General features: G+C 40.3%; 1 long non-coding RNA gene across 1 annotated transcript; it reads left to right on the forward strand.

The window, feature by feature from the left end:
- Positions 1–336: 336 nt before the first annotated feature.
- Positions 337–27,653, forward strand: LOC125367135. Its single transcript, XR_007213995.1, has 4 exons — positions 337–445; positions 21,444–21,469; positions 25,657–25,661; positions 27,644–27,653. It is a non-coding gene; the product is annotated as an uncharacterized LOC125367135 (long non-coding RNA).

Below are 27,653 nucleotides of genomic sequence, written 5' to 3' on the forward strand. Positions count from 1 at the left end.
CTTTATATATACTTATATTTATATATTTTATGTTTTATATTTATATATTTATATTTTATGTATACATACATATGTACCATTCCATAGGCTTTCACATATGTTATATGGTTCATCGTGTTTTATCGACTCCTCGTGCATTGCATTGTAATCCGCTCCAGGTTTTAAGGACACGATACGTTCATATATTGTATTTTCATAGATTCCGTACAGAATATATTTTATATTTTGTGCTTTCATATGTTTTTGGGTTTGTTTGTTTGTTTTGCCAGGGCCTGAGCACTGTCCCTGGCTTCTTTTTTGGTCAAAGCTAGCACTCTGCCACTTGAGCCACAGCACCACTTCTGACCATTTACTGTATATGTGGCATTGGGGAATCAAACCCAGGGCTTCATATATATGAGGCAAGCACTCATGCCACCAGGTCATAATCCCAGCCCTCTCATATGTTTTTACGTGCGATGTTTTTCATGTTTTATTTTATTTCTTAAACATACACACACACACACACACACACACACACACACACACACACACACGTAACTGCAGCTGAAATTCAGGACACGTGGGATGCAGAGGCGAGTGGACCAATGTACACTTTATTTTAGGAGGGCCAGGGTTTATATATGGTTAGAAATCAATTCACAACTTTTACAATAAAATTAATACAGAAAGATATCCATACCAGTACCAAATTTGGGGATGTCACTACTACAAAGGAATTCCCTACAACAAAGCTTGTCACTACTGCAAAGGATCAAATCAGTCAAGGCAATACTCTTTCACCTAGCTGGTATTTCCTCAAGACTAATTAACTTAGACCATTGACTTCCCTATTTACTGTGAAAAGCTTTCCCTGGAACAGCTGGGCAAACAAGTCTCCCCAGGGAGGCTCTATACAGGGTGGGGGGAGAGTCTCATGACAAAGTGGCTTCCTTTGGCCAACTAACACAGGAGACTTTAATGGAGATGTTTCCCCATAGGCCTATTAGTTTGCTAATAAGGCATCAGGATATCTATTCTGAGGCTAAGTCCCCCACTGGTCAGAGAAATCAGTGGAATTACAGTAGCACTCCACAAAGCACTCTTGCAGGCAAAGTGTGTGTTTCACAAATCACTGAAGGCAGGCATACAGATGGCTCTAAGAAAAATACTGATGGATGGAGGTTTGGGAAAAAGTGGTACAGATTGTGGGTTTCTCAGACAATTGATGGGTAACTGCCCATCTTCCTTCTAGACTCAAATGGTTAAATGGAAGATGTGTGCACAACTTGGAATTATGTCCCTTTAATCTTTTCTATTATGAAAGGCAATATCCTTCTTGACTCCAGGAGAGAAGGTCACTCAGGTGATCTGAGTTCAAGTCATCATGTCCAGAAGACCCTTAAGGCTAGTGCTAAGAGCTGGGAGCTGCAAAGAGAAAAAGAAGGTGGAAAGTTTCATCTCATGTTGTTTTTTGTTCTAACAGCCTAGGAGTTTGAACTTAGAAAATTTTCCTTAGTCCTCTGTGATATTTGACAACTCGAATGTCAATTGAACTATCGCTCTGATCTTCATTGTATTTCTCTGTTGTGTGTTTTAATCAATTATCTAATCATGGACATTGTCTTTTGTTGTCACCGGGTCAGCTTCTATCACTTTGAGCCATACCTCAACTTCCAGTATTCTCATAGTTAATTGGAGGTAGGGTTAGCTGTGAACCAGGATCGGATCTTCAGATCTCAGATTCCTGAGTAGCTGGGATTGCAGGCAAGAGCCCTCACCTCCAGGCTTCCCTTGTCATTTTAAATAGGATTCACTGCATTACAGAAGGCTTTGAATTGAAGTTGATTCAAAGTCTGCTGGATGGGAGAATTGCCCACCTTAATGTCAAGAGATACAGGGTCCAGATTCTCCTTTCAGAACTACACAAGTCAGCATAAAGCATCTTATCCCTGACCGTGTGGATTTCATCAGCCTCTCTGACAACTCTGATATGTCCACTTGATTTTTAAAAATTCAAGTGTTTCTCATATAATGTAATAGCTACAGTCATTGCCCCCAAGGCCTATTTAAGCATTTTTTCAGATGAATATACTTGAACATAAGCTGTCTCATCAAAACTGAAAATTCATAAAATACATATATACCTAAGTGTAAACTGGGGTGCAAGTAAGTTCAGTAACAGCGCCCCACATATTTGGGAACTAGACAGTGAATTTAATAATCTATAGACTACAACTGAAGTGTAGGTCATGAGTCTTTGATGTATAAAGGGTGACTCACATAACCTCTGTTTTTTATTTCTTACCATTTCAGTGGCTTGCCTGTGTAGCAAATATGCTTGAACACCAAGCATCTACTCTCACTCAGTTTCTAGGGGTTAGAAGTCCAAGAGAAGCTTGCAGGGGGGACGTGAGTAAGGAGCTCAGGAGACAACTGAAATTTTCTGTTAGGGCCATGGTCATTACCAGGCTTGACTCCTTCCCAGCTCATGTCCCCCAGCCATCATCTGGAAGCTGCATCTCCTTGTCATGGGGCCTTTTCCATAGTCTGCTCACTCATGCATTTGTTTCACTAGGAGCAAAGGGTGAAAGAGAGATAGAGATATACAGAGATGTCACAGTGAGAGTAACAGCCATTTATAACTTAATATCAGAAGTGTTACATCATCATATATGTCCCTTTCTATTCATTAGGTGAACAGACTAGAACTGTCCACATCTAAAAAGTGAGGCAGGTGATTGTTAGAATTGGTGCAGTTTTGACCTGGGACTTCCTTTTAGAGTACTTCCTGATAAAGGGACCTGCTCAGCTATTGACTTGCAGTTATGAATTGAAGGAACAACCTACACCTCACCTATGCTCTGTCATATCCAGTGCCTGAATGGGTCTGTGCCCAAGATTTGTGGTCTTGCACAGTGTTGGGTATGCCTGGCACTGGCTGGCAATTCCCTGAGGATATGGGCTCCTGAATGGGACAGAAAAGAAAGGAAATTGAGAAAATAGTCTAGGAGATATCTAGACATGAAATAGTGTAATCTGTGTGAAGAGTCTAGGGAAGAGAGAGAGCACTCTATTATAAAAGATAATGGCCACACCAGTCATGGCCATATACTCCTGTAGCCTTGCCATTCAGAACACAGAGGCAGAAAGATCATGAATCAAATTCATCTTGGCAACATCATCCTCTTCTATATAAAAAAGAAGGAAGAAAGAGACCAAGGGAGGAAAAATGTAACAAAGGAAAATAAGAGAATAGGTGGAGATGGTAAAGAAGACAGAGGCGTAAATAGAGGAAAGTAGGGAGGGAGAGAATTAGAAGAACTACTCTTACAAGGAAAAGTATAAGTTTGGATGTGTAAGTAACCCTCATGGATAAACCAACAATGGTAAATGACACCAACTAAGTATGGAGACTTTTTAAAGGAGGAAGAATAAAGTAGGTCACTATAATTGACAAAATGAAATACGGTTATGGAAGTACGGCTCTCTGAGTTTGTTTTGTCAGTGAACTTTCTGGTATAGTTTTTGGAATTAAGTCTTGCTATGGTAAGTTGGACTGAAAATAATTGTACTGGCCAAGCTGGCCTCAACCCCCAAACCTCCTGCATCAGACTCTTGCCTTCTGTGTTTGTGACTATGGCATTAGTATGCCCAGCCCATGTTTAATACTGTGTTGTTGTCAGACGTAGGGCTGGAACACAGGGCCTGCAAATTGTCCCTCAGCAATTATAATTAAGGGTAGCCGCAACATACTTGAGGCGACAGGGCCACTTGCAGTTTTCTGATAATTAATTGCTGAGAAACATCTCAAGGACTTTCCTGCCCAGGCTGGCTTTAAATGAGATTCTTAGATCTCTGCCTCCTGAGTAGCTAGAATTGCAGATATGACCCATCACTGCCCCACCCATTATTTATTTTCCTTGAAAAGAACCCTTAAAATGGGCACCGGTGGCTCAAACCACCAGAAAACCGTAAGTGGCGCTGTAGCTCTAGTGGTTGAGAGCTAGCCTTGAGGTTAAGGTCAGCTCAGGAACAGCATCCAGACCCAGAGTTCAACAGCAAGAACCAAAAAGTCCTCTCATGTAGAATAACCTTCAGGTACATGTTATCACTTTATTTGATTTTGGTGCCCTGGTTATTTTGTATACGTTTATCTGAGTTAGAGAAGGGAAGGCAAAACATCAAAATGGTGAGACAAAAGAAAAAGGGCAAACCAATGCAACAGCGATACTCACAAGAAAATATGTCATTAATTAACTGTGCATCTCAGGCAAGGGGGAATTTTAAAGGAGGGGAGATGGGAGAATGAAAGAGGTGATAAAAAGTGTGACAAGAAATGCATTTACTACCTTATGTATGTAAGTAACCCCTCTATAAGTCACATTGACAATAAAATTAAATGTAAAAGAGAGAAAAAATGATTAAGCTAATCAAAAACAAAAGCAGGACAAAGAAGCATAGAAAATGGTACAAACAGTAAACTGAAACCAAAATGGCAAATGTGGACAAAACTATGATTTAACTTGGACTTCTGCCCTCCCTTCTCAGGTAGAAACAGAATATTTGATTCAAATTGTTGTATTCCAAGAGGAAGAATAATCCACGGAGGCACACTTAATGTCTGAAGGAGCTTTATTTACAAAGGTATTTTATTTACAATCTAAAACCCAGAAGCAGTTCCACCTCTTCCTCCTTATACTCATTTGCAATTACCTTGTCCTGAGTTAGTTACCCTGAACTCAGACCTGAGGCCTTTTTTTTTTTTTTCCAATTTTTTTTTTTTATCAAACTGATGAACAGAGAGGTTACAGTTTCATACGTTAGACATTGGATACATTTCTTCTACTGTTTTTTACCTTGTCCCTCATACCCCCTCCCTCCTCCCACTTTCCCTTTCCCCCCTGAGGTGTTCAGTTCACTTACACCAAACAATTTTGCAAGTATTGCTTTTGTAGTTGTTTGTCTTTTTTTACCCTGTGTCTCTCAATTTTGGTATTTCCTTTCAATTTCCTACTTCTAATACCAATATACACGGTTTACAATATACTCAGATAAGATTACAACCACAGGAAGGTGATACAAGAACATCATCAATAACAGAAGCTACAGATACAGATGGGACGTTGAAAGTAGTTACAACTGTGATATAACAATCGTTTCCATAACATGGAGTTCATTTCACTTAGCATCATCTTATGTGATCATAAGGGTATAGCTATTGGGCTCTTGTGCTCTGCTATGACTTGCCTAAACCTGTACTAATTATTCCCAATAAGGGAGACCATAGAGTCCATGTTTCTTTGGGTCTGGCTCACTTCACTTAGTATAATTTTTTCCAAGTCCTTCCATTTCCTTACAAATGGGGCAATGTCATTCTTTCTGATAGAGGCATAAAATTCCTTTGTGTATATGTAGCACATTTTCCTGATCCATGCGTCTACTGAGGGGCATCTGGGTTGGTTCCAGATTCTAGCTATGACAAATTGTGCTGCGACGAACATTGTTGTGCTGGTGGCATTACTGTGATTTTGTTTGTAGTCTTTTGGAAAGATACCCAAAAGTGGGGCTGCTGGGTCATAGGGGAGTTCTATATTTAACCTTCTGAGGAATCTCCATACTGCTTGCCAGAGTGGCTGAACCAGTTTACATTCTCACCAACAATGAAGTAGGGTTCCCTTTTGGCCACATCCCCTCCAAAAAATTTTTATTGTTATTTTCTTGATATATGACATTCTTACTGGGGTGAGATGGAATCTCAATGTTGTTTTGATTTGCATTTCTTTTATGGCCAGTGATGTAGAGCACTTTTTCATATGTCTCTTGGCCATTCTCATTTCTTCATCAGAGAAGTCTCTTTGTAAGTCTTTAGCCCACTTGATGAGGGGGCTATTGGTTCTTTGCGGTTTTGTTTTGGAAGAAGGTAATTTTTTTACTTCTGCATATATTTTACAGATGAGACCTTTGTCCATTGAATGGCCAGTACAGATCTTCTCCCAGTCTGTGGGCTTTCTGTTTATCTTGCGAGTTATGTCCTTTGCCGTGCAGAAGCCCTGAAGTTTGTTGCAGTCCCATTTGTCCAACCTTTCTTTGATTTGTAGCACTTCTGGGTCATTGTTTAGAAAGTTCTGTCCTGCGCCAAGGAGCCCAAGTGTTTCTCCTACTCCTTCCTTTAGTGTTTTCAGGGTGTCTGTTTTGATTTCGAGGTCTTTAATCCATTTGGAATTGATTTTGGTGCAGGGTGATATATAAGGATCTGGTTTTAGTTTGTTGCATGTGTTGAGCCTGTTTTGTCAGCACCACTTGTTAAAGAGGCTATCTTTCTTCCAAACTATTGTTTTAGCTCCTTTATCAAAGATTAAGTAGGCATAGTTCTGTGGGTTCATTTCCGTGTCTTCAATTCTGTTCCATTGGTCTTCAGGCCTGTTCCGGTGTCAATACCAAGCTGTTTTTATTACTATAGCTTTATAATACAGCTTGAAGTTGGGAATTGTAATTCCTCCAGCACTGTTCTTTCTGCTTAGGACTGTTTTTGATATTCTAGGTCTTTTATTGTTCCACATGAATTACTGGATTACTTTCTCTATTTCATTAAAAAATGGTGTTGGGATACTAATGGGTATTGCATTGAATTTGTAGATAGCCTTTGGCAATATTGCCATTTTGATTATATTAATTCTCCCAATCCAGGAGCATGGGAGGTTTTTCCATTTCCTTAGTTCTGACATAATTTCGTTTTTCAAGCTTTTAAAGTTCTCCTCAAAGAGGTCTTTCACGTCTTTAGTTAAGGTTATTCCTAGGTATTTTATGTTCTGGGAGGCTATTGCAAAAGAGTTGCTTTCCTTATTTCCGCCTCGGTCTTTGGGTCGTTAGCATAGAGAAAGGCCGTTGATTTCCGAGGGTTTATTTTATATCCTGCAACATTGCCAAAGTTTTGGATCAGCTCTAGTAGCTTGCGGGTAGAGTCTACAGGATTCTTTAGGTATAGGGTCATGTCATCTGAGAAGAGAGAAAGTTTAACTTCAACTTTTCCTATTTGGATCCCCTTTATATTTTCTTCTTGCATGATTGCTCTGGCTAGAAATTCTAGTACTATGTTGAAGAGCAGGGGAGAGAGTGGACATCCCTGCCTTGTTCCTGATTTTAAAGGTAATGGCTTTAGTTTTTCACCATTTAGAGTTATGCTTGCTGTTGGTTTGTCATAAACTGCCTTGATTATATTCAGGAATGTTCCCTGGAATCCCAGTTTTTCCAGGGCTTTTAGCATAAATGGGTGTTGGATTTTATTGAACGCTTTTTCCGCATCCAGAGATAAAACCATGTGGTTCTTTACCTTGCTCTGGTTGATGTGGTGGATCACATTAATTCACTTGCATATATTAAACCACCTTTGCATCCCTGGGATGAATCCAGTTTGATCATGGTGTATGATTTTTTTGATGACCTGTTGAAGTCGATTGGCCAGAATTTTGTTGAGAATTTTTGCGTCTATGTTCATCAGGGAAATCGGTCTATAGTCCTCTTTCCGTGATGAGTCCCTGCCTGGTTTTGGAATGAGGGTTATACTGGCTTCATTGAATGAGTCTGCTAGTGAACGTTGTCTTTCAATTTCATTGAAGAGTTTGAGAAATATTGGTGTGAGTTCTGTTTTGAAGGCCTTGTAGAATTCTGCAGTGAATCCGTCTGGACCTGGGCTTTTCTTGGATGGGTGATCATTTATTGCCGTTTCTATTTCAATACTGGATTTGGGTCTGTTTAGAAGGTTTAAATCTTCATGGTTAAGTTTGGGGATATGAATTTTTTCTAGGAAATCATCCATTTCTTCCAAGTTCTCGAATTTGTTGGCATAAAGGTTTGCAAAATAGTCCCTTATTATTTTCTGAATTTCGGTTATTTCTGTGGTGATGTTACCTGTTTCACTTCTTATCTTGTTTATTTGAGTGTGCTGCCTTCGTTCTTTGGTCAGGTTTGCCAGGGGTCTGTCTATCTTGTTGATTTTTTTCAAAGAACCAACTCTGTTTTTGTTGATTCTTTCGATGTGTTTTTTTTCCGTCTCTAATTGATTTAATTCTGATTTGATTTTAATTATTTGCTTCCGTGTATTGACTTGGGGTTCTTTCAAATGAGCTTAACATAAATCAAAGGGGGTAGAGGGAATCTGTCCCATTTTAGACTCCAAGTAAAACAAATAACAGACAGCTACAACACAAAACAAGACAAACAGACCGGTCAAAAGACGCACTGTGCGGCTTCGGCGACAAACCGAAAGTACAGATTCAGACGGTTGGAGGAAGACAGGGGCTGTCCCCTCGGCCAACAAATGGGCGTATCCCTCAGATATGCCCGGAGCCCCGAAAAATCAGAGTGTGAGTGTCCGCAAAAAGAAATCTGGTGACCCCCACCCAGCCTTCTTCAGCAGAAAATTATTTGGTGTGCTAAAATGTTTCGCTAAAATTATCAAGCCCTGGAAAATGAGGCTGGAAAATGCTAAAAATCATTTGTTAAAAGCTTGTCTTAAAATTTGGGTATTGCAGGAGTAAGATTGGCAAAAATACCTCCTGCCACTAAAAAATGTACGGCCGATGTCTATTTTGCGCGCTTTAAGATCTTTTTAATTATGTGTGTGTGTGTGTGTGTGTGTGTGTGTGTACATGTGTGAGTGTGAACATGTACAAGACTGTTAGCATGATGAAAAATTGCGTGAGTTTAAGTTTAAATTCAAATGGTCATTAAGTTTGGGTGTTACCAAATGCTTTAAAGAATTATTGCATTGTTTTAAAGAGGAACTATAGTTAAAGAAAATGCTTCATTAATTAAAAAAGAAATTAAGGTTAAGTGTCAGAAATTTTAATGTAAAGGTTTATCACTGTTGAAAAAATTGCTTGGGTTTCTCAGTCAGTTGGGCCTGTATGCCTATCCACAGGAGTGAGTGGTGATCTGGCAAAGGTGCAGCTTAGCCAGCCCATGTGGTGGCACAGGCCCTGGAGGGAATCCACGTCGTGGGACAGCCAAAAGGGGGTGTCCTTTCATGGTGGAAGAGGACAAGCCGGCACCAAGACAGTTCATCAAGCTCTGAGGGGTAGGATGACGATAGGCTGTTTGGTAGGACTGCCCCTTGAGGTACTAAGAATTAGAAAAGTTTTTTAAATGGTTAAAAAGTATATTTATCTGATGTAATTTGACTCCTGTGCTATTTTTGTAATTCGGATGTATTGAAAAAGCAAAGATGCTGCGACTGGATTTCATGTGTTTGTAATTTTGGTGACTGTTTTAACTTTTGTTACAATTGTTTTGGATATCAGTTTAATGATTCAGGTACTGAATTTTATGTGATGTAATAATAAGACTCGTAACTACCTTAAGTTACATATAATGAGGCAAGTATAGAAGTAAACTCTCATTAACTCTCTGTATGTAGGAAGAAATGGCAAAATGGGCTAATATTTCTCACTACTTTATTGGAAAGCTGAATGGATAAGTATTTCTAATTTTGTAATTGTAATTCTTGCATTCAGAAAAATTTGTCATTTTAGTCCAAAGGTCTTCATGCCATGTGGTAACTGGGACTAAAAAAGAAAAGAAAAAAAGGCTCTTTTAAAACGGGCAGCCCAAAGGCAAAGGGCAGTACTGGTTTCAGAATGCCTCTAAGCTTCAGAGTTTTTCCAACGCAGATAAGCGCTAAAGTGTTAGTGTTAAACAGAGGTTAGTAAAAGGCCTTGCAAATCAAGAATGAATTTCTAGATAAGAAATCTGGAAGAAAAAATTTGTCCTAAATGATTATTGCAAAGTGAAAAAATAAAGGAGAATTATGGCTAACAAAATGTTTAATTGCCATTCCAGTTTCTCTGTAGTTTTTTTTGTAACCATTTCCAGCAGGCCCACAGAGAAGGACAGATGATCCCTACAAGTTTGTCAAGATCTAACACTGGCCCTTAATAAGCTCCAGGTAAGAGTATGCTTAAAAACTATTTCTGTGTGGACCACCTTGTTGCTTCTAATTGGAGTAAAGTGGCCTCTTGTAAGATTCATTGATCTGAAATCTGCTGTTCGAAGCCAGTCCAGGCAGAAAAAGGTCCCTGCGGGAGTCTTCGTGTCCAGCTGACCAGCAGAAGTGCTGGGGATAGTCATGAGTTGCTTTGAGGCTCAAAGTGGTAGGGTACTAGACTTGAGCTGGAGAGCTGAGGGACAGCACTCAGGCCCTGAGTCCAAGTCCAGTGACGGACCAAGAGAAATGCCAAAGGTGCATTTATACCAGCATGGAAAAGGTACTCCTGGGACATAGTGATTGTGCATCCAGAGGCAGTAAGCCACTGCTTGGATGGCAGAGAGGGTGTCAGATCCTAGAGTCATTGCTGTTTGGCCTTTCAAAAGTTAATCAGAGCCGGAGTTCCTAGAAGAATAGTTCATAAGCATGCCTTTTATTGCCTATGTCTATCTACTTTTTAACTGGACAGGAACTTGCCAGTCATCTGTGGTAGTGGGTAGTAAAGCTAAGATTGTCAAATGGGGGAATAGTTTAAAATCCCAACCCCCTGCATCTGCTCAAAGCCCTAACTGGCAGTGGAAATTCTGAGTTGGCATATCTGTTCAGGAAAGGAAACTTGTGGACCTGAGATTATGTCTTTATCGAGACCTACCTGAGGCCTATAAAGGTAATTTAGGCATTGTTAGGTTATCAGAGATCCGTTTCCCCAGCCAGTCAGGAAAATGCTTTTGCAAACTAAAATGTTAAAAGGCTATACTGATGTAGCCCCGAAAAGTCTGTATAGTTAAGTTAAATGTTAAATGTAATTTTCAGTTTGGAGTAAAGCTCCTGTTGGACATCTGACCCTGCAGCCCCTTGGTAAACTAGACTAAGGTTATAGGTCCCTGGCTAGGTAAGGCCAACGCCCCTGAGTCAGCCTGAAGAAGTTACAGAAGATGGATGATCTTCGCCCATCAGCCCCCCTTTTAGGACCAAGGGACAAAAGTTGTTTTGGGGAAAATAAGACAGGATAAAACTAGGGGCATGGAAAACAGAGGTAACAGTGTACAGAAGATGGACTTGTGAAAAATGGTTACAGGCCAAACCTTCTATGTTGGTTTTAAATGTCTGATTTAAACTTATTGCCCTGGCAAAATGCCCCAAGGGCCATTGATTGCCTAAAGCTGTCTTGACATCCAGTGATGTGCCAGCCTACAAAAGCTAGTGTGCTTAAGAAGGAATCAGGAAAATACAAGGAAATTTGACCCAAGTTAGGCCTTAGGTTAACTTTAGTTAAGCTATCAAGGACAGTCTGACAGTCATCTAAAAGAATCTACATCTTCACCCTGTGTAGCCCTATCTTGGTAAAACAAATGGGACTCTTATCACAAGCAGCTGATTTCTGCTGGAAAGTACTTTGGATCTGTGGAAACTAAAATTTTTGGGGGACATCCTTGAGTTGACTGGAGTTAACTAGCTCTATTAAGAAAATTGGATATTGTAAGAAATTTCCAAACAGACTGGCCTGCTGCTAAAATCAAAGCATCCAGGCAATGCCTGGAGTGGGAGTAAAATGTGTCCAGATGGATTAGGGTGTGACCTCAGAAGAAAGGGAGGTAACTGCCATCAGGTGTGCTTGGTACCAAGGTAACTGGACAGAGATTTAAACTACTGGGGCATCTTCATGGAGCCCTCCTGGGGGTGGATCTTGCAGATGCCACCAACCTTAGGCACTTAGAGGCACTGGAAACTGGAGAAATCCACTCTAAAATAGTAACTCATGATAGTTGGCTCTGGTCTGGCTCTTTAGGAGCAGCAGTCCCCATCAGGCTGACCCTTGCCCCACCTTTGTTTTCCCCAACAGCCTGAGGGTAGAGTCACAGTAAATTGCCTAGATGTAGTTGAGATAAACCGGATTCTACAAACTAGAGGAAAATAAAATGTAGACAGTTTAAGACTCTAGCAGCAAAAAAGCCCCAAAAACTGTAAAGAAAAAAGATAGTATAGCAAGCCTTGGAGAATAATAAAGGGATTTAAAAAGTCAAGTGTCACAGAATGTTTCAGTAAGTCGCTGCTGGCGTGAGGAATTAAAAGATGGTGTGAGTGGGGATATACAAACTGTATAAAGAAAGACTTTAGAAAAAAATTAAGGAAGCAAAAACGTTTCCTTTAAGATAGAAAGGTTTTGGTATATTAAAAGTAAAAATGACAATCCCTAGAAAGTTTGAGTATGTAGCAAATAATATCAATATGTCTTAAAATTAGAGCTTATGAGTAAAGTTGGCATGTAATCAAATTGGCTATAATATAAATAGGTAAATAGGGTCAGAATTAGGGCTTTGGTGTAAAACTATCTGTACCTGCATCTGCAGGGGTAAGGGACTTGTGTGATGTCATCTAAATGTTAACCAGAAAGATCTTATCTACCATTAACTGCTTGATTCCCTCACTGAGATGGTTTTGTAGGTAAAGCCTGGATTTGTTCATGTGTAGCCTTAGGATCAGATTTGGGATCCCCTGACATAATTCCTAACTTACAATCGAATTTGTTATGAGCCTTTATCCCCCCTCAGAGCCCTATAGCAGGCCCACCAAGTGATCTGGCCCAAACTAAAAGGCCCTTTATGAGACTGGACCTCCTTCTGAGCCACACCCGCTACGAACTGAGTAAAGTGCCACCGACAAGGGAACCTGGAACCACGTTGGAAAGGACCTTACACCGTCCTACTGACCACCCCCACCGCACTAAAGGTAGACGGGATCGCCGCCTGGATCTACGCTTCTCATGTAAAAGCCGCCCATCGAGAGGACTCAATCGACTCCCACCAGGATCCAAAATGAAAACTACAACATACTCAAAATCCTCTAAAGATAAGACTCACCCGAGCATGACCCCATTCTTCTGTCTTTTACTGCTCTCGAAATTGTACCTAGCCTCTTCCAACCCGCACCAGCCTGTAAAGCAGACCTGGCAAGTCATATTAATACTGACCCTTGGACCTTGTATCTTAAACAGGCTAGTACAATTCATTAAGGATCGCCTGTCTGTTATTCAGACTATGGTCTTAACTCAGCATTACCAACTACGTAAACAAGCGGAACCTCAAACAGGCTCACTTGAGGAACAGGACAGATGGATATAGGATAAGCAGATCTCTAAGATTAGAGATTTCCAAAAAAAAAAAAAATGGGGGAATGTTAGGGAGCGGAATTTTGTGTCTAAAATATGCTTTGCTAAGAAAATTATATTATCACTTACCCTACCCTCTCCCCTTGGTAACTAAGTAGTAACCTCACAAGCTAATCAATAAGCTCGCATTCTGCTGAACTGGTCCCCGCAGCTGGACATCCTGGTCTGAACAAACAACATGTGTTAACTCAGATAAGGGTCATTCCCTCATACCAAGGGCTGAAGAGAAACAACTCAGCACACTCCCTGCTAAGGAATGATTGGCTAAAATGTATGATTTGTTTTAAAGGAACTGGCTGCCTGCGTGCAGACCTAGTTATAATACTTTGAATTTACTGGCTGAAAAAGCGCGGGCTCTGTTGTAAAGGACTGTAAGGTTCTATAAAAAGTCATCCCCAAAACAGCTCGGAGCTCTCAGCCACTGACCCGAACCTTGCGGATCTCGAGGTCACGTGTACCTGGAAGCCCGGCATGCCTGAATAAAACCCTCTTGCGTCTTGCATCCAGTGGTCTGTGTTGGTGTCCTTGGGTGCGGGTCTCTGAGGGTCTTTCATTGTAGCCATGTTTTGTTGTAAATTTTTTCTTATTATTGTAGCCTGGGATTTCTGAGAGATGGGTGATCATGGCAGGCAGGCCGAGAGGCAGGCAGGCAAGCAGTCATTATGAGGTACAGTAAACATCCGGTCATTATCACCCTTGTCTCAGAAATTCCAGGCTACAATAAACAAAACTTCCTGCACTGTTTCTACATATCTGGGAAAGTAAGCCTTTTAAATGGTGTATATAATATGCCCCCAAGTCCTTTATACATTGGGCTTAATGGCAACCAGATTGGTTGAGCAAATAATGTACATGTTGACATAAGTAGCTCTGTATGTTGTAAATTATTTCGGTTTATTTTAGTCTGGGATTTCTGATAGATGGTTGAGCATGTATGGCACGCAGGCAAGCAGGCACGCTGGCAGGATCTTAGGCAGGCAGAAAGGCATGCAGGCATTAGGTGGTACAATCAATATGCTGTCATGATCACCCTTCTCACAGAAATAACTGGCTACAATAAATAGGACTTGGTGAACTGTCTGCACACATCTGGAAGGCAAGCATTTTTAATAATGTATACAGCATGCCCCCAAATTACTTTATACAATTTTGCTTAAGGATAGACAAATTGGTTGAGCAAATAAGGTCAATCATGACATAATAGTAGCTATGTATTTTTGTAAATTTTATCTGTTGATTGTACCATGGGATTTCTGAGAGTAGGGTGATCATGGCAGGAAGGCAGGCAGGCAAACAATCAGACAGATAGGTAGGCAGGCAAGCATTAGGTGGTACAGTCAACATCCTGTCATTGTCACTCTTATCTCAGAAATCTGAGACTACAGTAAACAGAACTTCCTGAACTGTCTCAACTCATTTGGTACGGCAAGCATTTTGCTATTTGCCTGCAGTTTAGACAACATTGAAGAAACTAAAGTCAGTATTCAGACACAAGGCATTAGGAAGGCAGGCATTGAGGCAGGCGTACAGGCACACACGCTGGCAGGCATTTCTAGTAATGTATACAACATGCCCCAAATTGTTTATACATTTTGCTTAAAGGCAGCCAGATTGGTTGAAGAAATACTGTCCATAATGACATAATACTAGCTATATTTTGTTGTAAATTTTTCATGTCTAAGTTTTAAAAATTCCATGAAAGTATTGCAAATTCCCTGTTCAATAGACAACATCATAGAAACTCATGTCAATATTCAGGCATTGGGGGTTAAGAAGGCAGGCAGGCAGGAAGTCAGGAACACAGGCCAGTGGCAGGCATTTAAAATAATGTATACAACATGACCCCAAAACCTTTATACATTGTGCTTATGGACAGCCCGATTTGTTCAGCAAATAATGTCCATAATGATGTAATATTAGCTATGTTTTGTTGTAAATTTTATCAAGTCTCAGTTACAAAAATTCTCTTGAAGTTTTGCTATTTGCAAGCTCAGCAAAAAACATCATGGAAATTCATGTCTATATTCAGGCACCAATAGTTATACACCCAGGCAGGAAACAGAACAGGCAGGCCGGCAGGCAGGCATTTTTAATAATATATATATATATATATATATGATGCCCCCAAATCCTTTATATATTGTGCTTAAGGGTAGCCAGATTGGTTGAGCAAAGTGTCCATCATGTCCATCATGCCATATTAGCTATGTTTGTTATAATTATTTTCATTTATGAGTTAGAAAAAAATTCCATGAAAGTTTTGCTATTTGCCTGCTCATTAGACAACATCTTAGAAACTCAAGTCAATATTCAGGCACTGGGGGTCAGGAAGGCAGGAAGGCAAGGAAGCAGGCAGGCAGGCAGTTGGGCAGGCATTTTTAATAATGTATATAAAATGCCCCCCAAACTTTATACATTGTGCTTAAGGGCAGCCAGATTGGTTGAGCAAATAATATACATAATAAAATAATAGTAACTATGTTTTGTTGTAATTTTTTTCAACTCTAAGTTATAAAAATTCCATGAATGTTTTGCTACTTCCCTGATGAATGACAACATCGCAAAAACTCAAGTGAATATTCAAGCACTAGGGGTCAGGCAGGCATCTTTAGTAATGTATACCACATGCTACAAATCCTTTATATGTTGTGCTTAAGGGCATCCAGATTGGTTGAGCCAATAAAGTCCATAATGACACAATAGTAGCTATGTTTGTTGTACATTTTTCCAGGTGTAAGTTATAAAAAGTCCATGAGAGTTTTGCTATTTGCTTGCTCAATAGAAAATATCATAAAAACTCAAGTCAATATTCCTGTTCTAGGGCTTAGGCAGGTAGGCTGGCAGGAAGGCAGGCCCTCATGCATTTTTAAAACTGTATACAACATGCCCCCTAATCCTTTACACATTGTGATTAACCGCAGCCAGATTGGTTGAGCAAATAATATCCAAAATAACATAAAAGTAGCTATGTATTGTTTTAATTTCTATCAAGTCTAAATTACAAAAATTCTATGAAAGTTTTGCTACCTGCCTGCTCAATAGAAAACATCATAGATACTCAAGTCTATATTCAGGCACTAAGGTTTAGGAAGGCAGGCATGCAGGCCAGCAGGCAGGCATAAAGGCAGGCAGACATTTTCAATAATGTTGCAATATGCCCCCACATCCTTTATACATTCTTCTTAAGGGCATCTAGATTGGTTGAGCAAAATATTTCCATAATGACATAATAGTAGCTATGTTTTATTGTAAATTTTATCAAGTCTAAATTATAAAAATCTGTGAAAGCTTTGCTATTTTCCTGTACTTGTGAACACATTGAAGAAACTCATGTAAATATTCAGACACTAGGGGTCAGGAAGACAGGCAGGGAGGCAGGCAGTCAGGCAGGCAAGCCCACAGGCATTTTTAATAATGTATACAACATTCCACAAATCCTTTATAAATTGTGCTTATGGGCAGCCATATTGGTTGAGCAAATAATGTCCATGATGACATAACAGTAGCTATGTTTGTTGTAAATTTTTTCAACTCTAAGTTACAAAAAAAATTCCATGAAAGTTTTGCTATTTGCCTGCTCAATAGACATCTCAGAATCTCAAGTCAACATTCAGACACTAGGGGTTAGGCAGGCAAGTAGGCATCTTTAATAATGTGTACAACATTCTCCAAAATCCTTTATAAATTTTGCTTAAGGGCATCAAGATTGGTTGAGCAAATAATGTCCATAATGACACAATAGTAGCTAGGTTTTGTTGTAAATTTTTTCAGGTCTAAGTTATACAAATGTATGAAAGTTTTTCTATTTGCCTGCTCAATAGACAACATCGTAGAAACTCAAGTCAATATAGTGGCACTGGGGGTTAGGAAGGCAGGCAGGCAGGCATTTTAGTAATGTATACAACCTGGCTTTTAACCCTTTAAATATTGTGCTTAAGGGAAGCCAGATTGGTTGAGAAAATAATGTCCATAAAGACATAATAGCAGCTATAGTTTGTTGTAAATTTTTTCAAGTCTAAGTTATAAAAATTCTATGGAAGTTTTCCTATTTTCCTGCTCAATAGAAAACATCGTAGAAACTCAAGTCAATATTCAGGCAATAGAGATTTGGCAGGCAGGCTGACAGGCAGCATTTTTAATAAAGGATACAACATTCCCCCAAATCCTTTATACATTGTGCTTAAGGGCAACCAGATTGGGTGAGCAAATAATGTCCATAATGACATAATAGTAGCTATGTTTCATTGTATTTTTTTCAATTGTAAGTTATAAAAATTCCACCAAAATTTTTCAATTTGCCTGCTCAATAGACAACATGGTAGAAACTCAAGTCACTATTCAGGCACTAGGGACGAGGAAGGCATGTAGGCAGGCAGGCAGGCATTTTTAATAATGTATACAACATGCCTCCAAATCCTTTATACATTGTGCTTAAGGGCAACCAGATTGGTTGAGCAAATAATGTCCATAATAACATCACAGTACCTATGTTGCTTGTGAATTTTTTCAATCCTAAATTTTAAAAATTTCATGAAAGTTTTGCTATTTGCCTGCTCAATAGACAAAATCTTAGAAACTCAAGTCAATATTCAGGCACTGGAGTTGGAAGGCAGGTAGGCAGGCAAGCAGGACGCAGCAGAAAGACACACATTTTTAATAATGTATACAACATGCCCCCAAATCCTTTATACATTATTCTTAAGTTCAGCCATAAAGGTTGAGTGAATAATCTGTAGTGACATAATAGTATCTATGTTTTGTTATAAATTTATTCAAGTCTTGTTATAAATATTCTATGAAAGCTTTGTTATTTCCCTGCTCAGTAGACAACATAGAAACTCAAGTCAATATTAAGGCACTAGTGGTTATGCAGGCCGGCATGTTGGCAGGGTGGCAAGCTGTCAGGCAGGCATTTTAAATAATGTATTCATTATGCCCCCCAAATCCATTATACATTGTGCTTAAGGGCAGCCAGATTATTTGAGCAAATAATATCCATAATGTCATAATAGTAGCTATGTTATGTTGTAAATTTTTTCAGGTCTAAGTTATCAAAATTCCATGAAAGTTTTGGTATTTCCTTCTCAATAGACAACATCATAGATATTCCAGTCAATATTCAGGCACTAGTGTGGCTAAAGAGAAGCTCAGGAGGCGTGGCTAAGGTTTTTCCTATGACATGCACAGATAGCATGATAGAGTAAGGTCATACCATTGCCCCCGATGAAGCTGGGTGTTGGGTGCTGGGTGCTGGTGGCTCAAGCCTGTCATCTACACAGGAGGCTGAGATCTGAGAATCACAGTTAAGTCCTCTCAGAAAGGAAAGTCCATGAGACTCTTGTCTCCAATGCACCACCAAAAAAGTGGAACTCTGGCTCCTAGTGGTAGAGGGCTACCCTTAAGCAAAAGAGCCCAGGGACAGTGCCCAGGTGGCAAGTTCAAGCCCCAGGACAGACAGAAAGAAAAAATGAATCTAGTCTCCCAACCAACACCCCTGAGATGGATTTCTGAGACCCAAAACCCATTCAATACGAAATGCATTCACCCCCACTTTCTCTCTTCACTAGTCTACCCCTCCTCCCTTAGCCACACCTCATCTCCTGAAGGTACTTATTTCCTGGTACTTATTTTGTTGGGCTTTGACTTAATCTTTCTAATGAGTTATATTTTTTGAGCTTTCCATAGATTCTGTTGTAATTCATTTGTATCTACTTGCTTACTACCCCATGTGTTTACGTATAGATTTATAGGCACACGCTTAGCTACCACAAACCAAGGAAACCAAGCAAACTTTGTGTAGTCAAGAATTCATTGCATATACTACAACATGAAGGGGAAAAAGGGGGGTAGGTTTAAGTGGGGGGAGGTTTGCAAATATTCTGGAGACGACACAGATCAAGATGCCCTGTGTACACAAACTTCCTTGTTAGATAGCCAAAAAAGAAAAATCTAATATGTATCCTACAAAATTAAGAAAAGGGAGGGAGGGGGTGGTGTGTGAAGGGTGATTGGGAAGGTCAAAAAGGGTGACATGGATCGAAGTTCATGGTATTCATAAACTGCTTTGTTGAATGGTAACGCCTTTGGGCAACTATTTAAAGATAATATAAGTATTAAAAAGAAGGGAAGAAAGGAAGAAGAAAATGGTTTTAAGTGTAACAACCTTGTTGTAAGCATCCTGAACCTTTGTGTGGCTCTCCACTGCCCCCTAGTGACCACTGGCTCCAAATGAATGGAGCTTCAGTTTCTTCAGGGCTGTTTCACAGGCTTTAAGCCCTGTCACAGTATTTAGCAATACTGAGTCCCCCCACCCCTCAAAAAAAGAAAAAAAAAAGAAAAGAAAAAAAGTGACAGAGTCTACAACTCTGACTAGGAAGACACTAATTCATATATTCCAGGGTCAGGCTATCATGAAGCCTATGAGATTTATAAAATAAATATGGCCGAGTTGCTAGGACAGCTCCATTCCAAGGCCCCCCCATGTATTCCCCCACACTATTTCTGCTTTCCTCAAAATATGTGACTCTGAGAATACCTCGAAGAACTTTAGACATCCATTCCAAAATGTGTACAGACACTTCTTTTCATCCAGAAGTTGCATTGCCTGTACGTATTTCACTTTAGGAAATCCCCGGAGAAAGATGATGATAGCTCAAGAACATCCCTTGTGGTGTTTTGTGTTTTGTTTTAAAATTGAATAACAGACATGGTGGAATGAACCCCTTTTCCAACGAAAAGGAATTCATTTCATGCTTTTAGGATAATTCTGTCTAAAAGAGTGATTCAAATCCATAAAATAATGAAGTACTTAATCATATGAGAAAAATATCCCATTTAGGCAGTGAATAGAAAAAAGCAAGTTGCCTAACAACATTTCATATAATACAATGTATTTGCGTATATATAAGTGTGTGATAGTAGACAGATTGGTATTATTTATTCCACTGAGTGATCACATAGCACGTATTTGTTTATTTTTGTGCGGTTGCTGGGGCTTGACCTCAGGGACTGGGTGTTGTCACTTAGCTTCAACACTTAAGGCTGGTGCTCCACCACTTAAGCCACAGCTCTACTTCTGGCTTTTTGCTGGTTGAGTGGCAAGAAGAGTATCACAGGCTTTCCTGCCTATGCTAGCTTCAATCCATGATCCTCAGATCTCAGCTTCCTGAGTAGTTAGGATGACAGGTGTGAGCCACCATGGGCTCCAGCTTATTTTTACTTGCAAGCTTGTCTGTGTGTTCATGTGTATGTCTGTGTGTGTGTGTGTTTCTTCTGTCTTTCCAGTGTTTCCACACTGATAACATGCTCCAATGGAATGTAGATGCATATTGATAAAGATTATCTGCCTGTTGTTCTGGGCAATTTAGCAGAGGGGATTGGAAGGCTGTAGAAAGGGAAGGAGACCGGAGGCCTCAAGCCATGGCTCCTGTGACAGACCAGGCTGGACATATTCACTGGAAATTTCCTGAGGGAGAATGGCCTACCACGTGCCTGAATGATGTATGGTCTGTCTTGTCCCAGGAGCTCACATTCTCTGTAACCCTGAGCATGGTAGCTTGGGTCTCTACACAGAGGTGGTGACTCCCTTACTGCTGAGATCATTAGGTGCAGGCTGGCTTCACCAAGATCAAATAACATCATGTCTGTGGATGAATTGACCATGCAAGTTAATTCTCTCTGTGGTCCCGGGGAAATTAAAAGAAGATTGTTTGGGTTGAGAGGACACAAATGGAATCATCACTTCGGTTTGAAGAGACCCACGTCATCTCCGGAGCCCTGACTTCAGGATAGCTTTCAGTCCATGGATGCCCAGGCCCTCCCAGTCCCAGGTCGAGGCTATGGTTGTGGTCCAATCAGGTCATCTGACTTCACCTCCTTTGAGGTTAGGTTGTCCCCAGAGGCTCCCAGGACTTATTGTGTGCCCTCAGTGAGCACCCTAGTGGGAGCACAGTTCCCACTCTACAAAACTGGCAAACCACCAGGATTAGGTACTAGGGAGAACGGGGACCACCCATATTTAGAGTTCCCTCCTACCCTCCATATGGAGAATCTATTTCACTGTTGTTTTCTGGTGGTTCATTGCAGAAAAGAGTCTCGCAGATTTTCTTACCCAGGCTGGCTTTGAACCTCAGTCCTTAGATCTCAGACTTCTCAGTAGCTAGGATGACAGAAACAAACCACCAGTTATGCTGTCTCTGAGGGTACTTTGTTTGGTCTTGTTTTGTGTTGTTCAATGCTAGTGCCCTACGACTTCAGCCACAGCTCCACTTACAGTTTCTTGGTGACTCCTTGAAGAGAAGAGTCTCACAGACTTTCCTGCCTAGGCTGGCTTCAAAGTCCAGCTACGGGGTGTGAAGAGTATATCACAAAAAATAAGTGAACCTAGTAGACATGTTCTTGGGCCATACAAGCTGCACTTGAGGAAAAAGAACTGATGCAGTAAGTATAGAGATGATAAAGACTCTGGGATCAAAGTTTTGGTGCCATGGCTCAAGGAGGCTTGAGCATACCCAGGTCACAAGGAGACATGGCTGTCAACAGGAGTGCAGGAACATCACATCCTGAGGTTTCTGTTGAGTGTGTTGGAATGAGTTTCAAATCACGTGATCTGACTCTTACTGTCTTACTGTCACTAGTTAGTGACCTGAGTTAGAAATAATAAACATATCATCACTTGTGATCGCCTCTCATGATTCTCCATGAGGCCCTGTATACCATATTTCCCTTCTTCCTTACTCAATGTTTTCTCAACAGATTTTTCCCCCTAAATAAATTACTCTCTGTAGAGGAGGCATGAGTGCTATTCATAGGAAGAGTTGCTTTGGAACACCAAACAGACTCTCACAAATTATTGACCATTGCAATGTGTTTTTTTTTCCCAGTTATAAGTGAATTCCTTAGTAATTCTTATTATAAATAAATTCCTCCATTCAGGGAACATCTGGTTTTAGAAGAAATCCCATGAGAAATGGCTCAGTTAGGATGAGGGAGGGGTACATGTGAACAGGCTATTCACTCATCTATTTAATCATCAGCTAAATAGATGGTAGTAAGTTGATTTTGTTCTGTTTAAATAAGACCAATAAGGCTATTTTATTTTTGCCATTTATTTTTCCATTTAAATCTACATGATGGAGGAGAGAGTAAAGATAAGCAAGCTTTCTGAAAGATTCTTAAAATTTGGATGGTCTCAGCTACGTGGGATAGAGATTTTTTAAATTATTAATTTGCTTTAGTGTTATTGTAGAGGTGATGTGCAGAGACGTTGCCATGACCTGAGTCTGGTAATGAGTACATTTCCTTTTGTAGAGTGTCTTCTGTTTGCTCATTCTCTCCCAGCCCCTCCCTCTCATCTCTACGTTGCATAGTTCATTTTCATCAGTGTCAAATGAGCACTGTTACTTTTTCCATAAATTGGAGTTTGCTTCCATATGTACATTATTTTTTCTATATATGAAGGGGCACTTAGGCATTGTACATTTGAGTTGCTCTACTAAGAGTAGCCTCTTTTGTCTCACTGTGAGTCTATAGAATCCTGTAAAATGTTATCAGATACCAGTGCATTTCAGATCCAACTTCTGCATTTCACAGAGAATATGCACTGTGTTACTCTCAGAGCTTGGCTTACCTTACTTAGTGATTTGTCTAGTTCCAAAAGACACCTGCACACCCATGTTTATGGCCACATTATTCACAATAGCTAATATACTGAAACAGCCTAGAGGCCTCACAATAGATGAGGATGGATCAAAAAAAAGTGGTACCTAATCAAAATAGAATTTTCCACAGCCATTTGGAAGGTAGAGATTGTTTTGTGTTTGTCCAAGTCCTGCGAAAGAACCATCTGGATGTCCTAATAAAACTTGTCCTCCATCTGTGGTAGCTTTAGGCTAGAAAAGGACCAATGTTTACCATTTAAGGAAATCCTTTGTAGGCAATTATTTTGTTGGCTTTCTTGCTCCCAACTTGAAAAGCCAAGTTCTGGTGGTTTGGGATGGTGTCTAATATGTAAGAATATAATTTTCTTTGCCTCTTGATGATGTATCATTAATCACGTTTGTTACTGAGAACAGTCATTGTGTGTGTGTGTGAATGGATCCTGGGGCTTGAACTCAGGTATGGGTGCTGGCCCTGAGCTTTTTTATTGCTCAGGGCTAGCACTCTACCTCTTGAGCCACAGGGCCACTTCCTGCTTTTTGGTGGTAAATTGGAGAAGAGTCTCATTGGGGTCTTTTCTGCCCAGGCTGTCTTTTAACCACAATCCTCAGATCTCAGCTTCCTTAGTAGCTAGGATTACGACCCTAATCCACCAGCATCTGGCTCCAAGATATTACTTTAGAAATCACTTATTCACCCTTTGCTCTTCTACAGTTAAGGGAGTGGCAGAGATGCCAAGAGGGAGCAGCAGACCTGGGACTAGAAATTGGTCTTAGAATTGGCTTAGAAATTGGAATAAACCTCAAGGAAAGATTGGGGGACAAATCACTCGGTATTGAAAGCTGGAGTTCTGAGGACTACACACTTAACAAGGTACTCTCATTGCAAGGCCTCTGAGGAAACAGAGAAGGCAAGAAATACCTTGGAACATTTCTCAGAGCCCAAGAGGTTCCCCAATGAGACCAATGGCTTCCTTACAGGGGAAGTAGAGTGAGGAGGATAGACCCAAATCTTCTCTTCACTACCTTAATTGAATGCACCTGGGAACTCATTGAATGACTGAGTGAGGGCAGATGCTTCCTCTCTCTCTAGCCAGTGATGAGAACAAGTAGCAGCAGACAGGAGATGAGGCACATGCAGGAGGTCTATATGCACATTATGTGAGCATGTGTATACATACTGGACTAGCTGAGATTATAGACATGAGGTACCTTTACTGGCTTTGAGATAAATCTTTATCTGTTAAAGTGTTGAGTCATTCATAGCAGGTTCATCATGGAAAAATTTCCCTGAGGGTACCATACTTTAGTCTGTTTGTGTATATATGCATAGAGCCCTGTGTTATATGTTTTCATAGATGTTTATAATGTAGATCTAACTTCTACAAATAGGAAAGGAACATGGTTCTTTCATAGATCAATGACACAGACTCATGTCTACATTTGTATTTTCTTGATCCATTCTTCTGTTATATGGCATCTAGGCTGTTTCCTTCACTTGGCTGTGGTGCATCGTGCAGTGGTAAACACGGGTGTGCAACTGTATTTATTGTATTCTGACTTGAAATGTTGTGTTATCACTGGATGAGAGGGTGGTTCTATCTTAAGCTTTTGGCAGAATACATCCTTCCTTCCACAGTGGTTGCACGAGTTTACACTCCTAACAACAGTGTCATTTGATTCATTTTCCCCACATTCTGGTCAGCATTTATTGTTTGTATTTTTGGAGATGGCTATTCCAACTAGGCTGAGATGAAATATCAAGTTCTTTTTAGTAGTTTTTTTTTAAAAATCCTTTCTTTCCCCTTGACTGCCAGGTAGAAATCTTTGTCTTGATTGTATTTAGGGTTGAGTTCAATCTGTCTTGTTTATTATAATAAGTAAAGTCTACCACATCATTTTTAACAAGCAGCCAGTGCAAGATGTTCTTCTTTTACACCATTCTGAAACGACAGTTTCAATAGATTAAAAAAAAATGACAGGGAAGCACTTAAGACTAAATTCTAAGATATTCTTTCAATCTGAGCCAGAGTCTGTTTGTATTCACACCATTTTGTTTTTTAATCTCTATGTGAATACATTGTCACCTCTACTGCATTCCTTGTAAAGTGTGGGTACGCATGTAAGGAATACAAAATAATTCTACAGTAAATGAAATTTGAAAAAACAAAAAACCCTATTAAGGGAAAACCCTTTAAAGAATTTGCTTAAGTTTCATTTTCTGAATAACTCCTGTGCGAGTGAGGTTCATTCATGCTGAGGCAGGGAGGTCAAGGGCAGATGTGAGCTCCCAGGAGATGACCAAATCTAACTCAACGTGCCAGTCATTATTTGATCCTGTACCAAGACCTTTTACCTGGGCAAGGGGACATCCCCTTGGGTAGGATGCTTGGCTTCTGACTTCTAATACTAACAAACCAATCTCAGACACTTAGTTCCCCAGATGACTGAGGCTGAAGGACTTGAGGTTAATTAGTATGCCTAGCTGTGCTTCATAGCCCAAGCTCAATTTTTTGGTTGACATCATAACTATCATATTATTGATTAATCTTTCATGTAACAGAAGCAATCTTGAATACACATTCCTGCCATCAGTTAGTAATGAAATCCCAAGGCACGGATGACAGAATCATAGTCAGCTGGCTTATTTGGTAGATATGAATAATAATAATTTTAAATGCCTGGCAAATCTAATGTGGATATTTTGCATTTGGTGCCACCCAGAAGAATAACTGACCACCGGGCGCTGGTGGCTCACATCTATAATCCTAGCTGAGATGGTGAAGATCATGTTTCAAAGCCTGCCCAAGCAGGAAAGACCAGGAGACTCATATCTCCAATTACCTACCAGAAACCCAAGTGGGAAGCTGTGGTTCAAAAGTGGTCGAGCACTAGCCTTGAGTGAAAGAGCTCCTAGACAGAGCCCAGGCCCTGAGTTCAAGATGCATGACCAAAAACAACCAAAAAAAAGTATTAAAGATGTATCATCATGATTAATACTGTTTCTGTTTAGAACTTATTCAGGAAATTTCTAAGTGTCCGACACCTTAGATTAATAGGTTGACCTGTTTAAAATTCACATCTATAGCATTATAGTGCTCATGTTCTTCATTTTACAGACATGGAATCTGGGCCTCAGAGAGATGTGGGAACCTTCCCGAGGGCACGTAACAAACCAGTGTCCCAGCCAGGATTTGAACCAAGGCATCTGGGCCTAAGTCCCCATCTGCCCCCGGATCTGCACATGAAGAATCCTTCAGGATGACTTGGAGCTGGAGGAGTGCATCAGGCATGTTCATCAGATCAGCTCCCAGGTGGGCATTGTGTAGAAAAAGTCTGCCTCAGGCTTAGTAGGGCAGTCTCAGTCAGTGCAGAGTGTTCCAGAACCATTCCTCCATGCTGGATCTCCTGGAATTCCAGCTTCATCACAGTGTAACCAGTTCCGGGCATCGTGAGTTCTGATTGGCTCTGCCCTCAGAGTCCTAATCAGTCCCGCCTCTGTTTGCTTCTGTTTCTATGGTGAGGAGGTGGTTGCATTTCCATCCCTGCCCTCTAGCTTGGGATTGGCCATGGCACTTGCCTATCACATAGCTCAGGTGGCCTCTTCCTCTTCAAGTAGCAATAGTCTTCTTCTTCTTCTTCTTCTTCTTCTTCTTCTTCTTCTTCTTCTTCTTCTTCTTCTTCTTCTTCTTCTCCTCCTCCTCCTCCTCCTCCTTTTCTCCTCCTCCTCCTTTTCCTCCTCCTCCTTCTCTTGCTCCTCCTGCTCCTCGTCCTCTTCACTCCTCCTCCTCCTTCTGTGTCTCTCCCTTCCACTGTCTCTCTCCATCTTTGTCTTTGTCTCTCTACCCACCCTCCTGCCCCCATCTCTCTCTTGCTAAGCTGAGACACTGAGCTCAATTATTAAAGGATTGATAGAACATCAGGCTGGAAGCTAGATCTTCTGAATTTAACAAAGGAAGGGAAAAAAAAGAAGTGGAATTCCCCTAAGACAGTCTGACTGTTGAGAAAATATAGAGCTAAGGATTTATCTGAGCTCCATGGAGATGGTAGATATAAAAATATTTACTTAAAAGTCATTCTTATCTATTCATGGCATGGCTTTTTAGCCTGCAGTTATTTCTTGCTCTTGAAAAAAGATGAAATGCTTTATTTTTTCTCAAATAGTTCTCTTATTTATTTTACTGGTTTGATCTTTCATTCAAACTCCAGGACACATACACACACACACACACACACACACACACACACACACACACACACACAGGCTACAATGAATTAATTTCCATGTCAGAGATATGATATAGGCTTAAACAATGATTGCTACCCTCTCTGAAGGTTAAAGTTCCCAAGCTTTCACATTATTTAGAAAATCTGTTTTCAAAGTATGTCACCTATGTGTGTGTTTCTAGAGTAGAGTCTGGGGAAATTATAGGCGTGATCATGTTACATATGTGAAAATGGAGCCAGGCCACTTGTGGGGGGTGGGGTGGGAGAGAAGGGGGATGGTGATGGAGGGGTGACACGGATCAAGATGCATCACACTCATACAATATGTTGAATTAACATCCCTCTGCACAACTACTTCATTATAATAACAATTTCATTATAAATTAAAAAGAAAAAGTCTGTGTCCCATAATGTGATCTAAAAGGGGGAAAATTGGATGACGTTTGATGTTTTCTTGGCAAAGTGTTGATCATCTTTTCTTATTTGGCCATACCAGGATTTGAACTCAGGGCTTTGCATCTGCTTAGCTGAAGTTCTCCCATTTGAGTCACACCTCTAACTTTGCTTTTTGCTGATTGCAGATGGAGTCGCTCAAACATTTTTTACCTGGGGTGACCTCAAACCTAGATCCTCAGAT

The sequence above is a fragment of the Perognathus longimembris genome, chromosome 18 (assembly GCF_023159225.1).
Source record: "Perognathus longimembris pacificus isolate PPM17 chromosome 18, ASM2315922v1, whole genome shotgun sequence".
In the NCBI taxonomy this organism is placed as follows: Eukaryota; Metazoa; Chordata; class Mammalia; order Rodentia; family Heteromyidae; genus Perognathus; species Perognathus longimembris.